The 20,733-nt window shown below is 53.3% G+C and overlaps 1 long non-coding RNA gene across 2 annotated transcripts; it reads right to left on the bottom strand.

The window, feature by feature from the left end:
• Positions 1–7,217: 7,217 nt before the first annotated feature.
• On the bottom strand, positions 7,218–11,580 carry LOC117066770. Of its 2 annotated transcripts, none has more exons than XR_004430500.1 (2): positions 11,286–11,580; positions 7,218–8,363 (listed from the first exon to the last, which is right to left on the bottom strand). It is a non-coding gene; the product is annotated as an uncharacterized LOC117066770 (long non-coding RNA). The 2 variants fall into 2 exon arrangements; XR_004430499.1 differs by lacking the exon at positions 11,286–11,580 and adding an exon at positions 9,662–10,097.
• Between the last annotated feature and the right edge of the window lie 9,153 nt (positions 11,581–20,733).

Raw genomic sequence — 20,733 nt, 5'->3', positions numbered from 1 at the left:
CCCAGTGCGGGGAGCACCTTCTATCCCCCGCCCCCACTCCCCTCCCGATCTGGCGGCCGCCGGGCTGGCGGGCGGGCGGGCGCGTCGCCGCGAGGCCGCCCTCTGCCAGGAAGAGTCACTTCCCGGACACCGCGGGAGCCCTGGCGGAGCTATGCGAAGAATGTCCGCGCCGAGCACGGGGGGTGGCACCTCTCGGGCCCGCATCTCCGCCGCCGCCGCCGCCGCCGCCGCTGCCGCTGCGCCCTGCGAAGGGTGAGCCCCGGGTACGGCCCCGCCCCGCCACGCCCCCGCCACGCCCCCGCCCGCGGAGCGCGGTCGCCGGGGCAACGGGATTACGGGCGGAGAGCGCTGTTTATTCTCAGCCCAGTGCCAGGAAATTCGGCCGGGAGGCTGCCAGGCGCACCTCCCTGGGGTGGGGGGTGGGAGAGGGAGGAGACAGGGTGGACCAGGCCGCCCTGGGCGCGTGGGGGAAGGGGGGAGTCAGGCGTTCGTCACCGGGGGTCACTGACCCCTCCGAGGGGCGGCTGCTCAGAAAGCCTGGACTCTTTCCCGGCCGTGAGTGGATCAAGTTTTCTTGTCCCAGGGGAGCCGAGATCCCCCTTCAGGTCAGCGGAGCAAACCTACCCCCCACACACGCTCTACTCAGGGAGCCTGTTCTTGGAGCCTCAGCCCCCTTCCCTTCTAGTCACTCACTCATTCACTCATTCATTCATTCAGCAAATCTCTATGGAACACATCCCGCGGTTAGGGACTGTTCTAGATCCAGCAAGACAAGGCCCTGCTCGCCCTGCCCTCCAGAGGTTGAGTGGGAGCAACCAGACGATAACGAGTAAATATGTAAATTAAATAAATATAGACTGTGCCTCGAAGACGCATCTTCAAATCGTATTCCCATTACAGCATGCATCCACCCTCAGCATGGAGGCCAGCTTGTCCCAGTTTAGCTCTGAAAGTCTGGCAAACTAGGACAATTGGTCTCTGTACCCTCAGGTCTGAACACACCCATTTCAGAGATGGAGAAACTGAGGCCCCAAATCCAAGGACAGCTCTTTCATTGTCAGGGAGCTAGAGAAAGAGCTGGTGGCCCTAACTTAGAATCCTGGGTTCTATGGGCTAAACGCTTTTCATTGCCCAGAGCTCCACCTCTCTGCCCCTCAAGGCCTCTGAAAGCACAGAGGACCACCTACTGCCAGTCCCCCAAGGTGTGGATGAAACTGCTGACTCCTGGACTGCGACCCAGCTCTTCTGAATCTGAAGCCTGAAGACAACCTTGGAATCTGAATAATCGCCTCCCCAGGTGACTCTGAGACCTCTCGCAGCCGCCTTCAGGGCAGACAAGCCTGGATGCTCCTTTCGTCGTGGGACAGCACATTTCCTCCTTGTTCCTTGACTAAGCCAAAGCTGGGAAATCAGCAGGGAGGGAAGGTTCTGAGCTCGCGGGCCTGTGGGGCGGCAAGCATGGACATGTGCAGCCCTTCCGTCTCCTGAGCTGAAGGACCGCAGGGCCAAGGGAGGAGGAGGAGGATGCTCCTTCCCCCCAGCGCTGAGCCCTCCCAGCTGTGCTGTGCTGGGAACAAGCCAGGCGTTTGTGAAATCCTCGGGTGAGCCTGACCCACTGTCATGAGGACTTGCCTGTGGAAGCTGGTGCCGGGAGGGGGATGGGGGGCTGTTCCCAGAAGCGGGTAGAACTCTGGACTTCCCACTCCTGAGCTCTCTGATTGCAGCACAGCCTTAAGCAACAGTAGCGGCCTGGAAGGCTGGGCTGCAGGCTGGAAGGCTGGGCTGCAGGCTGGAAGGAAGGCTGGGCTACAGGCTGGAACGCTGGGTTGTAGGCTTCAGGCTTTTCTTCAGAAAAGAAATTCGGGTTCTGAATGCTAAGACTTTGGGCTTTTCCAGTTAACACCGTCACTGCCAGTATTCACAGCACTATTCAGGCCCAACCTCAGGAAAAGACTGCAAACCCAGACATAAAAAAGTAAAAAACAGCTGGGCGCGGTGGCTCACGCCTATAATCCCAGCACTTTGGGAGGCCGAGGCAGGCGGATCACTTGAAGTCAGGAGATCGGGACCATCCTGGCTAACACGGTGAAACCCTGTCTCTGCTAAAAATCCAAAAAATTAGCCGGGCGTGGTGGCTGGCACCTGTGGTCCCAGCTACTTGGGAGGCTGAGGCAGGAGAATGGCGTGAACCCGCGAGGCGGAGCTTGCAGTGAGCCGAGATCATACCACTGCACTCTAGCCTGGGTGACAGAGCGAGACTCCGCCTCAATAAATAAATAAATAAAAAACAGAATGTAAGTTCGTTATTTACATTACACAAGAAGATATATTTCCTCTCTTTCACCTCCCCTCCCCCAGATCTCCAATTATAGTATTTTCCTACAGAAAATGTTATTTAACGCCTGTAATGTACAGAATGTTGAAGGTATAGACATGAAAAATTAAATCCGGTCGGGCATGGTGGCTCACGCCTGTAATCCCAGCACTTTGGGAGGCTGAGGTGGGCGGATCACTTGAGGTCAGGAGTTTGAGACCAGCCTGGCCAACATGGCAAAACCCCATCTCTACAAAAAATACAAATATTAGCTGGGAATGGTGGCAGCACCTGTAATCCCAGCTACTCGGGAGGCTGAGGCAGGAGAATCGCTTGAACCCAGAAGGCAGAAGTTGCAGAGAGCCCAGATGGTGCCACTGCACTCCAGCCTGAGTGACAGAGTGACATGCCAAGAAAGAGAGAGAGGGAGGAAGGAAGAAAGGAAGGAAGGAAGGAGGGAGGGAGGGAGGGAGGGAAGGAAGGAGAAAAAGAGAGAAAGAAAATAAAAGTGAAAGAAAATAGGCCGGGCGCGGTGGCTCAAGCCTGTAATCCCAGCACTTTGGGAGGCCGAGACGGGCGGATCACGAGGTCAGGAGATCGAGACCATCCTGGCTAACACGGTGAAACCCCGTCTCTACTAAAAAATACAAAAAACTAGCCAGGCAAGGTGGCGGGCGCCTATAGTCCCAGCTGCTCAGGAGGCTGAGGCAGGAGAATGGCGTGAACTCGGGAGGCGGAGCTTGCAGTGAGCCGAGATCCGGCCATTCACTCCAGCCTGGGTGACAGAGCGAGACTCCGTCTCAAAAAAAAAAAAAAAAGAAAAAGAAAAAGAAAATAAAGTGAAAAAAAAAAGAAAAACTAAATCCATGAGGACCTGGATCCTCCAGGAGGTGTCTGTGCTGCACACCTCCAGGGGGTGCTGTTTATATCATGATATACTCTTTGTAGATGTTGTCCTATGAGGTTGTGTGAGAGGGGTGGGGCTGCAGTGTTCCTAAACTTTAGGGTACATCAGCAGCACCTGATGCTTGCCTGACCCAGGTGCCCCAGGTGATACCAACATAGGTGGAAACACGGCTCTGGCCACCATGCCTGTTGCTGGACAAAAGTAACAACCAGGAAATATTCCAGGCTTCAAGAGACTCACAGTCTGAAAGGGGAACCAGATGTGAAAACCAAGAAGTATCCTAAAAAGGAATGGTTGTAAAACTAAAGTGGTAAGCAGGGTACAGCTGGGGGTGCCCAGGAGGAAATGACCTTTAGTGGCTTCCCAGAAGAGGTGATGCGTGAGTTAAGGCGAAACAGCAGGTGTTCCTTCCACAGGCTTGGGAGAATGGGGCATTCTCAGAAACAGGGAAATAGCCTGGAAAAGGGAAACTTTGGGGAACTTCAAGAAGTTTGGTATGTCCCCATGGGCACATCCATGCCAGACTCATCTTCTAAAAATATTGCTTTCATGATGTCATGTACACAGGGAGCCCATCCCCATAGGATCCATACTGGTTCCCCCTGGCATTTTCCACTAAGCCGGGTTTCCAAAAACCTTCAACTGTAGCCCCAGTGGGAAGTTTACTCTGCCCCCACTCCACCCCACACGAGGAGGCAAACTTCTTCCCATCAGGATGGTCTTCTCCCCTGCCTACCAGACTCATCACTTCCCTGCTCACTTAGGATTGGGAGCCCATGTTGAGGTCAGCCCCCCCTTCCCAGTCAGCCCCTCCAATTCTCTCTTCTAGTTCTTCCTCTCTGCTGAGGCTTTCTCCTTTCCTGCCTCCTCCCTGAAGCTTCCCACACCCTGGAGACCTCTCCTTCCTCCGAATGCATGTTATATGTACAGCCTGCACCACTCATTCTGTCCCCTTCCAAACTGGACTGTAAACTCTCAGATGGAAGAAATTCGCTCTTATTCATCCAATGATTATTAATATATATATTTTTTGAGACAGAGTCTCACTGTTGCCCAGGCTGGAGTGCAGTGGCATGATCTCAGCTCACTGCAGCCTCCGCCTCCCAGGCTCAAGCGATTTACCTGCCTCAGTCTCCTGAGTAGTTGGGACTACCAGCATGTGCCACCATGCCCGGCTAATTTTTGTACTTTTAGTAGAGAGGGGGTTTGACCATGTTGGCCAGGCTGGTCTCGAACTCCTGGCCTCAGGTGATCCACCCACCTCAGCCTCCCAAAGTGCTGGGAACACAGGCCTGAGGCACTGTGCCCTGCCCAGTGATTATTAATTGAATGCCAACTCTGTACCAGGCCCTATATCTTCTGCTTTTTTATGTTCCTCATAAAATCTAGCAGAATGGGTGATGCTTGCTGGAAACTTATCAAACACTGGCTCTGTAGCTGCACAAAAGACAAAATGTTCTTTAAATAATGGGGCTCCTGTATCATTAAAATATCACTTAATTCATTCACAACTTTTTGTTGTTGTTGTTTGTTTTTTTTGAGATGGAGAGTCTCGCTCTGTCACCAGGCTGGAGTACAGGAGTGCAATGGCGTGATCTCGGCTCACTGCAATCTCCGCCTCCCAGGTTCAAGTGATTCTTCTGCCTCAGCCTCCCAAGCAGCTGGGACTACAGGTGTGCACCACCATGCCCAGCTAAATTTTTTGGTATTTTTAGTAGAGATGACGTTTCACCATGTTGGCCAGGTTGGTCTCGATCTCTTGACCTTGTGATCCACCCACCTTGGCCTCCCAAAGTGCTGGGATTACAGGTGTGAGCCACAGCGCCCGGCCTCATTCACAACTTTTACTTCCAGAAGCAAACAGGCGTCTTTTATTTTTAGTACCATGTGTTTGCATAAATAGCACTTCTGTTTTTTCAAAATGCATTTTAATAGGTGATCTCATTTCGTCCTCCCTCCACGCCTCAGATGTAAGGCAGGTAAAATAAAATATACCACACTTTCCAGATGAGTAAACTAAGCTGTAGAGGGTTAGACTTGCCTCAGATCACAGATAAGTAGTGAGCAAAGCAGAAATAGACCACCTCTCTGCTGACGTCAAATCCAGTGCCCTTTCCACTGCTACTTGCTTAAGTACTGCCTCTCCTACGTGTGAGAACCCTCTCCACTGCCAGGGCCTCCGCTTAGCAGCTACTGTGAAGGCTCCCTCAGGGATCTAAATGACAGCTAGGTCCACTCTTGGCTATCATTAGAGTCCGGGTCAGCCTGGGGAACAGTCCTGGGCTGCCATTCCATCCACCTAGACCCTGAGGGATTACAGGGAACACCAGAGTCCTCCCAGCTCCTAGCAGGTAGGGAGCCCCAGGTGTTCTGGGCTAGTGCTCCCAATGGATATACAATTCCCAAGGAAACCCCAGCAAGATCTCTGACCAGCCCAATGTCCAAAGTTTGGCCTGAAGCCTCAGAGAATGCCAAATCCCTCTAACCCATCCTTTCTGGAAACTTAGTGACGGTGGAGGAGATGACCTCTCTGTTTCCTCTTGTAGAATTCTATGAAAAGGAGGCTGGAGGGAGAGGAGCTGGCACCAGGAGGGAGGCAGGCTGACTTTCAAGAGTGGTCCTCTAGCTATTCACTGCCTTTTTTAGTGTCCCTTGGCCACCTGGTGAAAGTAGGCAAGAGGGCATGGAAGGAAGGCTACCCAGAAGACCTTCAGAGACTGCTTGCACTGCCCAGTGCTGGGGGAGGGACAGTGGAAGGCTATGGAGCCCTCACTTTGGGGCCTCCCCACCAGACCCCTCAGGCCGTCACAGGGCTGGGGCTTAGCTGAGAACTCAGTAAGGACCCTGACCAGGCTCCAGCCAGAGCCCTGGAGTGGAAGGGGAGGAGCCCAGGAGAGCAGCCCAGACCCTCCCTTGGGCACCCTTCCAGGCCTCTCCAGCCTAAGAGAAGGAGCTGAGAAGGTCAGCAAACTGGCCCAGATGCAGCAAGAGACCTTGTGCCTATACCAGGATGGAAACAGGGCTGGTCAGACCTGAGTAGGGGAGGAGAGAGGCCTTCACCTGGGGCCCTGGGACCATCAGGCCAGTCTCTGTGGCTGGAAGGAGAGATGCCTAGAGAGGAGTCAATTAAAAGAGGCACCTCTGTAATCCCAGCCCTTTGGGAGGCCAAGGTCAGGGGATCACCTGAGGTCAGGAGTTCAAGACCAGCCTGGCCAACATGGGGAAACCCCGTCTCTACTAAAAATACAAAAAAATTAACTGCTGACAGTGCTGCATGCCTGTAGTCCCAGCTACTTGGGAGACTGAAGCGGGAGAATCACTCGAATCTGGGTCGCGGAAGTCGCAATAAGCCGAGATCACTCCACTGCACTCCAGCCTGGAGACAGAGCAAGACTCCATCTAAAATAGATGAATAAATAAATAAAGAGCCAGAAGCCAGGTAGAGGCTCTGCAGGACCCTCTGCAGGATGCGGCCAGAGATGATGAGAGCAAGTCCCAGACACACACAGTGTATACACGTTGCTGCATGCACACACCGCTCTGTGCATTCTGAGCCCCATGCGTAAAGGTGATGGGTAACACAGTCCTGGGGATGTGCACCGGGCACATCTTTCAGTGGAGCGATGAGTGATAGTGCATCACCCCAGACCAGGTTCCCATTGTGAGCAGAACAGTCAAGCAGGAGATGACCAACCAGGATTCATGGTTCCAAACTTTCCTCCATTAGGACAAAGCTGGCCCAGACCAGGATCAAATGGTGACCTTGGCCCTAGAGGCAGGATTCAAGCAACTGAGTCAGCCTGCCCAGGATGTGGGTGCGGCTCTGCTTTCTGCTCTCAGGTGCTCCCCTTGCTGGTCTTGAGGGTTCTATGGGAAATAGAAGAGAACTGCATGAGAATGCTCTTGGCCTTGATCTCTCCATGTCTGTGGAGTAAGAATAAGACAGGTCACCATCCTGAAGCCCTCTCCCTGGCCCAGCTGTGAAGGAAAGAGCTCTCTCGCCCAGCGGGTTCTATTTATTTCACAACACTTTTATGGCTGTACTTCCAATGTTCCAAGCACTATTCTAAGCACCTGAAACATACTGACTCATGGAGGTCTCCAGCAACTCCATGAGTTACATACTATTCTTGTCCCTATTTTCTCAGTGGGGTAAACTGCAAAACAGGGATGTAATGTAACTTGCCCAAGGTCACACAGCTTACCAGGAGTAGAGCTGGGATCCAAACCCAGGCAGCAGGTCTCCAACGACCCTGCCTGTGGCCAGAGGGCTCACTGTGTCCCTTGGTCCAGCCCCACCAAGGCACTGGACATGGGCACAGGAGCCCTGGACCAGGAGAGGACAAGTGGTAAGGGCAGAGTGTGGGAAGCTGGGCTCGTGTTCCAGATCATTGCTGTTGGCATATGACCCCGGGCAGGCACCCAACCGCCCTGCCTTGTTCCTAATCTATACACGGGGATTTCAATAAAATCTGCTTTAAGCACTGTGGTGAGGATGAGACAAGACCGTCTCGTGAGTTTGTTATGATTAACAGGGTCTCCCTAGGACCTAGCAAGATTCAGACACTTCTCATTCATCCGACATCCAAGCTCACCCGCTCTTGCGTGGGGGAAAGTAGCCACTTCTTCCAAGGCGCAGCCACTAGGTCTCTGGCTTCCTGTCAGGGTGCGAGGAGGAAGTTGAGGAAGCGTTCCTTCCTGTCCGTCCTTGGTCTCTTCCAAGTCTTTTCTTTACGTGCCTCATGCATTTCCTTTTTGTTTTTCCCAATTGCCCTATGTTTGACATTTGGTGATTGTAGTTCTTTCCTGGGACAGCCATAACAAAATGCCACAAACTCAGCGGCTTCAAACAACAGACATGGATTTTCTCACAGCTCTGGAGGCTGGGAGGCCAACACTCAAGGTGTACTGGGACCATGCTCCCTCTGAAGCCCCCACGGAAGAATGACTTCCTCACCCCTGCCAGCTTCTGGTGGTGGCCGGCGGACCTGCTCGCTCCTTGGTTTGTAGACACATCTCTGCCTCCACCACTGCATGGCCTCCTCTGTGTGTCTGTGTCCAGATTTCCCTCGTATAAGGGCATCAGTCATTGGACTGGGACCATCCTAATACAGCATGCTGTTGGCCTTGATCTCCCCAGACCTGTGGAGTACATCTTAATTACATCTGCAAAGACCCTATTTCTAAATAAAGTCACATTTGTAGGTTCCATGCAGACATGAGTTTGGTGGGGGGACGCTATTTGACCCAGTACAGTGGTCCTGTAGGATCTCACATTGAGAACATTCTTTCTTTCCTTGCATCTTCCAAAAAGAGTCTAAGAGAGATCGACTTCCTTGCTGTCAGGTAGAGGGACAAGTGAAATGCCACTTTATGCTCTGAGCACCGAAGACAGGGTGGAAAGATGCCCAGGGATGGAGTCCAGCAGATGGCCTGGCCACCAGCAGGGCTCAGAGGCAGGCTGCATAGCCAGGGGTGTCTGTCCTCTCTGAGCTACCTGGCATGGCCTGGCCCGCCCCAGACATTGCCTCACTTAGCTGCGGGATGCTTCCTGCGTTTCTCTGGTGAAGAGCTTCAGTCTTTGCAACCTCAGATGACCCCTCATATAAGAAACATCATCCTCTAGAAAGCTTCTTTTGAGCTTCTACAGGCAAGGGGGTGGGAGGTGGAGCTATGGAACTGGGCGTGGGAAGTAGGGACAGTGCCACAGTTCCTTGGCAATGTCACCTAGGGGAAAGTTGAGGTGATGCCCAGCAGCCAGCCAGCTCTTTCCAAAGCCCTGGAGTATCTGATAGGGAGGTGGCGACACCATCTCTCAGAAGCTCCTTTCTTTCTTTCTTTCTTTTTATTTTTTGAGATGGAGTTTAACTCTTGTTGCCCAGGCTGGAGTGCAGTGGCACGATCTTGGCTCACTGCAACCTCCATCACCCGGGTTCAAGCAATTCTCCTGCCTCAGCCTCCCGAGTAGCTGGGATTACAGGCGCGCGCCACCATGCCCAGCTAATTTTGTATTTTTAGGAGAGACGGGGTTTCTCCATGTTGGTCAGGCTGGTCTTGAGCTCCCAACCTCAGGTAGTCCGCCCACCTCAGCCTCCCAAAGTGCTGGGATTACAGGTGTGAGCCACCGTGCCCAGCTAGAAATTCCTTTCAAATCCATCCACCTGGTTGGAGAGCTGGACCTTTCACCTGCACTCTTGGTCACTGCACCCTCACCATCATCAGGCAGCGTGATACAGAAAGCCCTGTCTGCTCTTTGGTAGCTGAAGGGAAGGTTCTCAGCTACTCCCCAAGCCCTCGCCAATCAGGGCTTGCAGTCCCAGCTCTGGGCAGCAGGCAAACATCTTTCCCAGAGCAACTTTCTGGGGCACCCAGGTCTGACTTGCAGAGCCTGAGAAAGGAGAAAGGGAGGATGCCAAGAAGGCATGGGGTTATGCCCTTACCTGAACCACAGGAAGGGGACCGCCCTGCCCCAGCATACCGGCAGCTGCTCTTCCAGGGACAGGAAGTCAGCTGAGTACCGAGCAAGCCGCGTGCCCATGTGGTCGGGGGGTGGGGGCACCTGGGCAGTCAGCTGGGCCATCCGCCACTCTTCCGGGCCACACTGGTTCCCACGCTCATAGGCCAGATGGAGTGGGGATCGGGAGCCGGGGGGAAACCCAGTTTGCATCCCAGGACTCTAAATTGGCTCCCCATCTGTACAATGGGGGTAACAACAGCTCCCATTTTCTTAGGTGGTTGTGACAGTTCATTGAGCAAACGTCCACATGGCGTAGTACATAGTGAGTGCTCAGTCAACACTGTCCGCTCTGATGCCCTCCAAAAGGGGCTGAGCCCCCCCCTTTTTTTTTTCTTGTAAATAACCTGGCATTTAGGTAGTGGCTCGACCTGCTTAGGGAAGAGGAGCCACCTTCCAGGCAGCCTCATCTGGTCTACTAGCTGTCTCAGGAAGTCAATGGCAGCACAGCCCCTCCGCCCCCCAGTATGCACACAGTGGGCCCTGGCAATGGGAGGCAAGTTCTCCCTGAGTCCTCCCTACACCAGGGGCCTCTCTGGCCGGGCAGCCCAACCACAGGACAATCAGGCTTTGGGCCAGGAAGTTACAGTAAGTCAGGCCCGCCCTTCCTCACATGGGGTACGGCTGCTCCCCAGTCCCAAGCCTCGGCTCCCCTAGAGGAAGAGAAGGGGGATCAAGACCCCCTTCTCAACCCTCCCCCATCCCACTGTGCTCCTCATCCCACCCCAAGGGCATACTGGTCTTCCCAGAGATTTGCAGGGGCTGCTTCTTGCTGGCAACTTCGCAGCCCCAGCTGTGCAGGGCAGCTGAAGCCACAACTGAATTCGGGAGGAGAGGCTGACTCACCCCAGCCAGGCTGGGCCTCTGCTAATATTCTTGGGTGGCAGCCTAGGATTCCTGCAGGTTCCCACAATAGGCCCGACCATCCTCTTGTAGGAGGCGGGGTTCAAGGTAACCCCAAGCGCGGGAAGGGGAGCTCTGGCAGGGGTGTCCATGTGTCCAGGACTCCAGGCCTGGGGGCTAGGGGTGACATGGGCACGCCCCCGTCCCCAGGCCTGATGCAGGAGGAAGGAGGTGTGGGACAGGAAAAGAGGACCACGTTCGGAGTACACACGGCACATTACATAATTATTCTAATATAACAAGCCTGGATGGTAGCTATGACTAATCCCTGGTTAATAGGTGAGGAAACCGAGGCCGGGAGAGGTTAAGGAGGTTAGGGGTGGGTGGAGGGCCGGTGAGGGGTGGCGGCTGTGACTGGCAGAGCGTGAGGCCAGGCCCCTTGAAAACTCCCCCTCGGCCTCCGTGTCCACCTAGGCCAACAGTGCGGGACCTGTGGCTGCGGCCCTTGGGCCGGGGAGGCTCAGAGCCCCAGGACCCGCAGGCCCCAGGCCTGCATGTGTGAGCGCAGGAGGTGGGGAGGCAGATACCGCGTCTGCACAGGACCCTGCGGGATCCGGGCACAGGCCGGGCGGCGGGGTCCTTCGGGGCCTCCCCTGGCCCCGGCCCCTCCCGCCCACCGCCACGGGATGCTTCCAGTCCATGCCAACCTGGCTCGGGCAAGACAAGGTGATCGAGGCTCCGCGGCCCCTGGTCCCCCACGCCCGTCCCGTGGCCATGACAACCGCGGCGCTGTGGCTTCCTCGCCAGGCAACGCAGAGAGGGGAAGGGAACGCGCCCGGCCGCGCCGCCAGCTGCGAATTCCTCAGGCCTTCCATCAGCCCCGCCGGCCCCGAAGGGCTTCCTCGCGGGCTGTGAGGTCAGCGCCCGGCTCCACCCGCCTCGGGCTGGCCCAGTGCCCGGGATCCCGGCCCCGGCCCCGCGCCCCGCCCCCACCCCGCCTGCGGACCCGCCCACCCGGGTCCCGGCGTCCCAGGGCCCGGCCTGCACCCCGCAGCCCCTCCCAGTCCACGCGCCCGGGCCCCGGCTCCCCGGCGAGTCCTGCAACTGGGGCGGCCCCTGGCGCCCGCCACCCGGTCGAGCCCTATTTCAGGCGCTGGCGCTGCGGGCCGGGGCAGCCCTGCCCGGAAGGGAGGCTATTCTGGGCCGGGCCGCCCGAGCAGCTGCGGCCCCGGGCTTCCCGGCAGGGTGTGCGGCATGGGACAGAGGGCACACCAGGGCAGGGCTCCCCTCCCTCCCCAGCGCCCCACCTTCCTCCCAGGCCGCGCCCAGCTCTCTCCCCTTTTTGGCCAGACTCAGGTCCTTTCTTAGGCCAGGAACATTCCCTAGTGCCAGGTCGCTGAGAATGACCAGAGGCTAAAGTCATCCGGTGCCCTCCCCCAGTGCCCTCCAGGCAGGTGCCTTGCCCTGAGTCTCTCCGCCCTGGGCCCCACTTCTTTCCTTTTTCTTGATTTATTTTGTTTGTTTGTTTGTTTATTTATTTTATTTATTTATTTTTTAGACGGAGTCTCGCTCTGCTGCCCAGGCTGGAGTGCTGTGGCCGGATCTCAGCTCACTGCAACCTCTACCTCCCCGGTTCAAGCGATTCTCCTGCCTCAGCCTTCCAGTAGCTGGGACTACAGGGATGCACCACCATACCTGCCTAATTTTTGTATTTTTAGTAGAGATGGGGTTTCGCCATGTTGACTAGGGTAGGGTGGTCTCAAACTCCTGACCTCAAGTGATCGGCCTGCCTCGGCCTTCCAAAGTGCTGGGATTACAGGCGTGAGCCACCGCGCCCAGCCCCCACTTCCTTTCTAGGGTGGTCTTCCCAACACCCTGCAGTGACCTGGGTTCAGCCCTTGTCCCCATGTGCTACTTCTCTGCCCATTCTAACTCTAACGACCTTCCTGCCATGGGTCCATGTGGTCCGTGTTGAATCCACAGTGCCCAGCACAGGATGGGTGCTACCAAAATGGGTGTGTCATGAAAGCTATTAAACCATCACATTCAGTATCACACCGAAGACACTATCCCCTAAGGGGCTTTTTACATTTCATCCAGGAAACCCTCATAGGACCAGAGGTCCAGCTGCCCTCTTGCCCCCTTGCCCCACCAGAGGGATTGACCATATCCACGGGTGGTGGTGGCTTGGTGGAAGAAGCTGTGGGTACATGCACACGTAGCCCTGGTCCCCTTGGGTTCACCCTGTAACCTTAGGACCCTACGCTGGACTCCCAGGGGTCACGCTTTGTAGTCTGGCCCCCATCAGTGATTGCAAGGAGACAAAATATATACTGCACCATAAGAATGCAAGTCACCACCATCATCCAACCCACATCTCTCCCTCCCAAGCAAAAGATCTCATTGGGATGGTGTCTGAGGATGCTCGGGGGAGAGGAAGAGGGCAGCTGACACCCATCCATGCCCACTCTCTGCCAGGTGTTGTAAATATGTCATGTTATTTAGCCTGGCCTCTCAAACTTTCACGTCAGCACCAGTCACCTGGATCTTGTTAAAATGCAGACTGATTCATCTGGCTGGGGTGGGTCATGAGATGCTGCATTTCTGAGCAGTTCTAGGTAGATTCTATCTTGCCAGGACTCTGCCACACTGGAACTGGGAGGGGGAATCCACACAGCAGTTCTGTGAGCTCATCTGCCTGGTTTTCAAATGAAGAATCTGAGGTTTAGAGACATGAAGAAGCCTTGATGAGCAGTGAGGCCAGCACCCTGACCAACTAGCCAGAGAACGTCCCCCAGATCCTAAACCCACTCTCTGTGACCCCAGAGAGTCTTCCCCAGGCGGTTTACACCCCTTAGCTTCCTTTTGTTTTTGAGGCAGGGTCTCCCTCTGTCACCCAGGCTGGAGTGCAGTGGCATGATCATAGCTCATTGCAGCCTTTGCCCCATAGGCTCAATGGATCCTCCTGCCTCAGTCTCCTGAATAGTTTGGACTACAGACATGTGCCACCACACCTGGCTAATTTTTCTCTTTTTTTTGTAGAGACGGGGGTCTCCCTATGTTGCTTATACTGGTCTCCAAATCCTGAGCTCAAGCCGTCCTCCCGCTTTAGCCTCCTAAAGTGCTGGGATTTCAGGCATGAGCCACTGTGCTCAGTCAGGATTTCAGGCATGAGCCACTGTGCTCAGTCAGGATTTCAGGCATGAGCTCACTGTGCTCAGGCGCAGTGGCTCAAGCCTGTAATCCCAGCACTTTGGGAGGCCGAGACGGGCGGATCACGAGGTCAGGAGATCGAGACCATCCTGGCTAACATGGTGAAACCCCATCTCTACTAAAAAATACAAAAAAAAAAAAAAAAACTAGCCGGGAGAGGTGGCGGGCACCTGTAGTCCCAGCTACTTGGGAGGCTGAGGCAGGAGAATGGCGTGAACCCGGGAGGCGGAGCTTGCAGTGAGCTGAGATCCGGCCACTGCACTCCAGCCTGGGCGACAGAGCGAGACTCCATTTCAAAGAAAAAAAAGGTTTGGTGAGAGCCACCCAAACCTGGGCTGGAAATCTGCTGAGAGGAGCCTAGTCTGCTGAGAGAGAGAGAAAGAAAGTACGGTTCAAATACGAGCCCAGGGAGAGGCAGGAAACCACTTTCTCCCCAGGACTCTGTACTCCCATCTTTCAGGGCGTGCTGGACAGGTGAGGGGAAACCCAAATGCGCCAACACCCTCCTTCATGAATAAGTAACAGCCGCCCAGGGCTTTGACTCATTTGTCAATAGACAGTTCACTTCCTGACAGAGAAGCCAGCGCCTTCACACTCACATGTAAGTGACGGAGAAATCAATTGACGATTAATTACAGTGGAAGTTACCAGGAATATAGAATTGCTCTATCAAAACTCAGCAGCTAAGGCGGTATTTTTCAGGTGTACCTCTGTTTTGTTTTGTTTTGTTTTGTTTTGTTTTGTTTTGAGACGGAGTCTTGCTCTGTCGCCCGGACTGGAGTGCAGTGGCCGGATCTCAGCTCACTGCAAGCTCTGCCTCCCAGGTTTACGCCATTCTCCTGCCTCAGCCTCCCGAGTAGCTGGGACTACAGGTGCCCGCCACCTCGCCCGGCTAGCTTTTTGTATTTTTAGTAGAGACGGGGTTTCACTGTGTTAGCCAGGATGGTCTCGAACTCCTGACCTCGTGATCCGCCCGTCTCGGCCTCCCAAAGTGCTGGGATTACAGGCTTGAGCCACCGCGCCCGGCTTCAGGTGTACCTCTGTTACGGAGATCAGACCTGCAGCTGAAATAAACCAGAGTGGTGGTGTTTCCTGAAAGAATATGTCTGTCCAATCTTGGGGGGCTTCCAGTTGGGGGGGTAGCCTGGGAAGACTGGGTCAGATCCTGGTGTCACCATCCTCCGACTAGGGTGTCACTGTTTCCTCTGTGAAACAAAGGTGCTGACCTCTACAGAGGGCTCTGGTGAGATCCCTGGGTTCCTGGCCTGATACATAGTGGAGGCTCAACCGGAGGTTCTTCCTTCTCCTGTCATCTGCTCACCAGCACCCCCCTCCGACTGCCCCCAAACCCACTCCTCAGTTCTGGAGTTGAAAGGAACCTTGCAAGGCTGGTTTCCTTTACAGATGAGTACTTTGGCAGACTTGGGTAATTGGTTAAAAGTCAGAGGTCTCAGTTTCTTTTTTAAGAGACAGGGTCAGCCGGACATAGTGGCTCACACTTGTAATCCGAGCTATTCGGGAGGCTGAGGCGGGTGGATCACCTGTTCAAGACCAGCCTGGCCAACAGGGTGAAACCCCATCTCTACTAAAATTACAAAAATTAGCCAGGCATGGTGGCTTGCATCTGTAGTCCCAGCTACTGGGGAGATCTGAGGCAGGAGAATCGCTTGAACCCGGGAGACAGAAGTTGCAGTGAGCCAAGATTGAGCCACTGCACTCCAGCCTGGGCGACAGAGCGAGACTCTGTCTCAAACAAAAAAGAGACAGGGTCTTACTTTGTCACCCAGGCTGGGGTGCAATGGTGTGATCATAGCTCACTGCAGTCTCAACCTCCTGAGTTCAAGTGATCCCCCAACCTCAGCCTCTCAAGTAGCTGTAACTACAGGTGCATACTACCACACCTGGCTAATTTTTACTTTTTTTTTTGCAGAGACAGGAGTCTCACTATGTTGCCCAGCCTGGTCTCAAACTCCTGGCCTTAAGTGATCCTCCCACTTCGGCCTTCTGAAGTGCTGGGATTACAGGCATGGGCCACTGCACCCATCCAGTGGTCTCATTTCTGAACAGGGAAGGGACAGAGGCCCACACAGGGAGTAGGGTTGGGGTAGAGTGAGAAGGGAAAGGAGAAGGGGAAGGTGACTGGGAATTCTCACCCATTCTCACTTCTGCTTTGCGGGTTAGAAACACTGAGTTGCCTCGTCCTCCTGTCTCTGAACTTCCTTCACAGCCCATTGGACCATTTGCATATGTCTCGTTGAAATTCCGGATCACAGCGTCACCACCTCCTCCCCATGGCCCCCAGAGGGTGACCGGAGCATCACTAGGAGCCAAAGAATGGGGATGAGCAGCGCGGGGTAGTGTTGACCGCCCCAACTTTCCCATGGTGACTCACTCTTATTCAATAGACAGACCATTTTCCTAGAATGTTGCAACAGGGGTATTAGGGTTTTTCCAGAGCTTTCCACTCTCGATTACCCAACACTGAGCCCCTCGCATGGAACTCGAGGTGATCCCCGCTGGTGATGGCTGGACATTTGCCTCTGGCCTTGGTGCCCCCTTCATCTTCAACTTTCTCAAGGGGCAGAGCCAGCCTCCCAAGATGGGTTCTGTGCACCCAGCTGTGCCCACAGTAGGCTCTTGGACTGTTTTTCTTTCTAAATACATATTTGTTTAATAGATGGGATGACTGGAAATTACTTATCCCTGACGAAGAAACAGGAAGGCAAACAGTTTTACATTTTTTTTTACAAAAACTATCCTGAGTTTTACCCTGTTCGTCTTTCTTCACTTTAGATTGTGAAGTCTCCAGCTCTAACTCCTAAAAGTCTCAGTGGAGAGATTCTAAACTCTTTGCGGGTGAGATCCAATCTCCTTCCTCCTTTCTCTCCCCAATCCCTGGTTCATAGTTATGGACTAAGTGCTTAATAGATCTTATTATATTGGATTATTTTAAAAGTCATTATTTTATACAAAAAGTTAGCTGGGTGTAGTGGTGGGCGCCTGTAATCCCAGCTACTTGGGAGACTGAAGCAGGAGAATCACTTGAACCCAAGAGGCGGAGGTTACCGTGAGCCAAGATCACATCATTATACTCCAGCCTGAGCGACAGAGTGAGACTCCAACTCAAAAAAAAAAAAAAAAGAGTTATTATTTTAAAAGTCAGCCCCTTTATAGAGTCAGGCGTATTAGGTATTGTCAGTGAAGCCTGGGCTGAGTTTAGGAACCCCATATCTGTTTGGGTGAATTTGAGCTCATTGCCTTGCCAAAAAGCTCAGTAATGGCTCTGGCAAACTATGGCTTTGTGAGAGCGGGTGGAGGGGATTATAATGGTCTTTATGCCAAGGGAAAGTCTACTGCTTGAGCAGAGCACACTGGCTGGTGCCTGTAGTTCCATGTACTCAGGAGGCTGAGGCAGGAGGATCACTTGAGCCCAGGAGTTCAAGTCTGCAGTGAGTGAGCTATGACCAAGCCAATCCACTGTAGCCTGGGTGACAGAGACAGACCCTGTCTCTCTCTCTCTCTCTTTTTTTGGAGGGTGGGGCAGGATGGGATCTGGTTTTGTCGCCCAGGCTGGGGTGCAATGGCAGGATCTGGGCTCACTGCAATCTCCATCTCCCGATGGAGGTCTGGCCAGATGGGGTCTGGCTTTGTTGCCCAGGCTGGAGTGCAGTGTCTTGATCTCGACTCACTGAAACCTCCATCAAGCGGTCCTCCTGCCTCAGCCTCCCTAGTAGCTGGGATTACAGGCGTGAGCCACCGTGCCCAACCTAAGACTCTGTGTCTTAAATTTTTTTTTTTTTTTTTTTTTTTTTTTGAGGCGGAGTCTCGCTCTGTCGCCCAGACTGGAGTGCAGTGGCGCAACCTCGGCTCACTGCAAGCTCCGCCTCCCGGGTTCACGCCATTCTCCTGCCTCAGCCTCCCGAGTAGCTGGGACTACAGGCGCCCGCCACCTCGCCCGGCTAGTTTTTTGTATTTTTAGTAGAGACGGGGTTTCACCATGTTAGCCAGGATGGTCTCGATCTCCTGACCTCGTGATCCGCCCGTCTCGGCCTCCCAAAGTGCTGGGATTACAGGCTTGAGCCACCGCGCCCGGCCTTAAATTTTTTTTTAAGTCTATTGTTTGAATTCCAGGAAAGGAATTTCATTGTGGGGTCACTCTTCATACAGGGTGAGGATCACTTGAGCCCTCCCTGTGAGGGCTTCAACATTCCCTGTGAGTTTACAATAGCTCAGGAAGAGATACTGGAAATTATCACACGGGCACCCCATACTTTAGGGGAGATTTCTCCAAAAAGAAATTCTGGCCAAAAAAAGAAAGCTATAGGTTCTAAGAAGGAAAATGGTAAGGTGGACCAAAAAAAATCCACAATTCAGACAATTCAATCACAAAAGATTTCTATGAGAAAGAGGCCAGGTGCGGTGGCTCACGCCTGTAATCCCAGCACTTTGGGAGGCCAAGGTGGGTGGATCACCTGCGGTCAGGAGTTCGTGACCAGCCTGACCAACATGGAGAAACCCCATCTCTACCAAAAATAGAAAAAATTAGCTGGGTGTGGGTGGTGCACGCCTGTAATCCCAGCTATTCAGGAGGCTGAGGCAGGAGAATTGCTTGAACCCAGGAGGCAGAGGTTGCAGTGAGCCGAGATCACGCCATTGCATTCTACCCTGGGCAACAGGAGTGAAACCTCATCTCAAAAAACAAAAAACAAAAAAAAAAAAAAAAAAAGAGAAAGAAAGTTGGTAGGGGTACAAAATAAAGCACTGATACCTTCTAGGGAGGTACCTTCATATCCTTCATATTTCAACAGGACAGAGAAGAGGGAAGGAGGGAGGGAGGACTCTCAACCACAAGTGAAGGCAAAAGAGCCCTTTGAGCCTGGTAGGAGGGGCTGGGGTACTATTAACCCTCAGCTCCCAATAAAACCTCTTAGAAAACAAAAATGGCTTGGAAAGTTGTAGTCAGGGCTACAGGGGCAAGCGAAGGACAGACCTAGTCCTTAGCTGAGAAGAAAGAATTGTGTCAGATGACAGAAGAGGAAAGAGAATAAAGACCACCATTATTGAGCGCCTACTGTGTAGTGGTGCACCTCCAACGCCTGTGCCTCCTAAAGCTCTGTCAATCTCCCAACACAGACCAGGGGCTGTTGCTTCCTTCCTACCAGGGAGCAGCTCAGAGGCCAAGACCCTGTCACTGCTTGAAGCACCTCCCAGGGGAATGCAGATCCTCAGGTTCTACCTGCTCCCCTGTCAAACTCAGAGAGAAAGCAGGGTGAGGGTAGGAGGGATCCAAAATCCAGGATAGGGAGGGGGAGCTGGGAAACTCCACATCAACTTGAGAGTGGGCTGGGCAGCAGAGCGAGACCCTGTCTGGATAGATGCCAGCCCTGGACCCTTGCCAGCTTTCACCCTTGGCCTTAGATGGGGAGAGGGACAGGAAGGTGGCAAATAAGGCCCCTGCGGGCCAGAAACTAGACTGGGGAAATACGACTATGTTACTCACCCACAAAACACTGCAGTGAATCACTAATTCATATATTCTTGCCCTTAGTCAACAAATATCTATGGCATGTCTCTAACGGCAAGTTATTGTGTTATAGGTATTACGGATGCAATCTTAGATTAGGATGGGATCTTTCCTAAGGGATCTTAGTAGCTACAAGCAGGGAGATGACAGGACATACTTATTGTAGTGGAAAATATGTTTACCAGAGAAACACAGATAAAAAAATGCTACAGGGATTCAAGGGAGTAATAGGTCTTGAATAGTTAGAAAAAGGCTAACTATAACATCTGAACATATTTCAGGGAAGGAGCCAGACATGTTCATAACAGGTACATATCACAATGTTTATAAAGACAAAAAATGGAATCCAGTAATATGGGATCTGTTGAATAGGATACGTCCACATAATGCAACACCACCCAGTCAATAGAAATAGGTTATGTAGTTATACATATATTCAATCACATGTTAAGATAGTCATGAAATATGAGTAAGTGAAAAAAGCAGATAACAAAAGAGCATTTAGAGACTGATTGCATTTTTATGAGTTTTTGGTATATGTAGTTCGAGATGCTTTTAGAAACTTCCAGAAATGGCAGTGCGCAGTGGTTCACTCCTAGCCCTCTGGGTGGCCGAGACAGGTGGATCACCTGAGGTCAGGAGTTTGAGACCAACCTGGCCAACTTGGTGAAACCCCATCTCTACTAAAAATACCAAAATTAGGCCGGGTGCGGTGGCTCAAGCCTGTAATCCCAGCACTTTGGGAGGCCGAGACGGGCGGATCACAAGGTCAGGAGATGGAGACCATCCTGGCTAACACGGTGAAACCCCGTCTCTACTAAAAAATACAAAAAACTAGCCGGGCGACGTGGTGGGCGCCTGTAGTCCCAGCTACTCGGGAGGCTGAGACAGGAGAATGGCGTAAACCCAGGAGGCGGAGCTTGCAGTGAGCTGAGATCCGGCCACTGTACTCCAGCCCGGGCGACAGAGCGAGACTCCGTCTCAAAAAAAAAAAAAAAAAACAAAAAAAAACAAAATTGGGCCGGGCCCGGGGGCTCACACCTGTAATCCCAGCACTTTGGGAGGCCAAGGCAGGCAGATCACCTGAGGCCAGGAATTGGAGACCAGCCTGGCCAACATGATGAAACCTCATCTCTACTAAAAATACAAAATTTAGCTGGGTGTATGGCACATACCTGTAGTCCCAGCTACTTGGGAGGCTGAGGCAGGAGAATGGTGTGAACCTGGGAGGTGGAGCTTGCAGTGAGCTGGCATCGCACCACTGCACTCCAGCCTGGGTGACAAAGCAAATCCCTGTTTCAAACAACAAAAACATTAGCCAGGCATGGTGGCGGGCGCCTGTAATCCCAGGTACTCAGGAGGCTGAGGCAGGAGAATGGCTTGAACCTGGGAGGTGGAGGTTGCAGTGAGCAGAGATC

Source organism: Trachypithecus francoisi, unplaced genomic scaffold (genome assembly GCF_009764315.1).
Source record: "Trachypithecus francoisi isolate TF-2019V2 unplaced genomic scaffold, Tfra_2.0 Lachesis_group20, whole genome shotgun sequence".
In the NCBI taxonomy this organism is placed as follows: domain Eukaryota; kingdom Metazoa; phylum Chordata; class Mammalia; order Primates; family Cercopithecidae; genus Trachypithecus; species Trachypithecus francoisi.
Note: the sequence above shows the minus strand (reverse complement) of the source record. Positions and strands in the feature narration are given on the sequence as shown.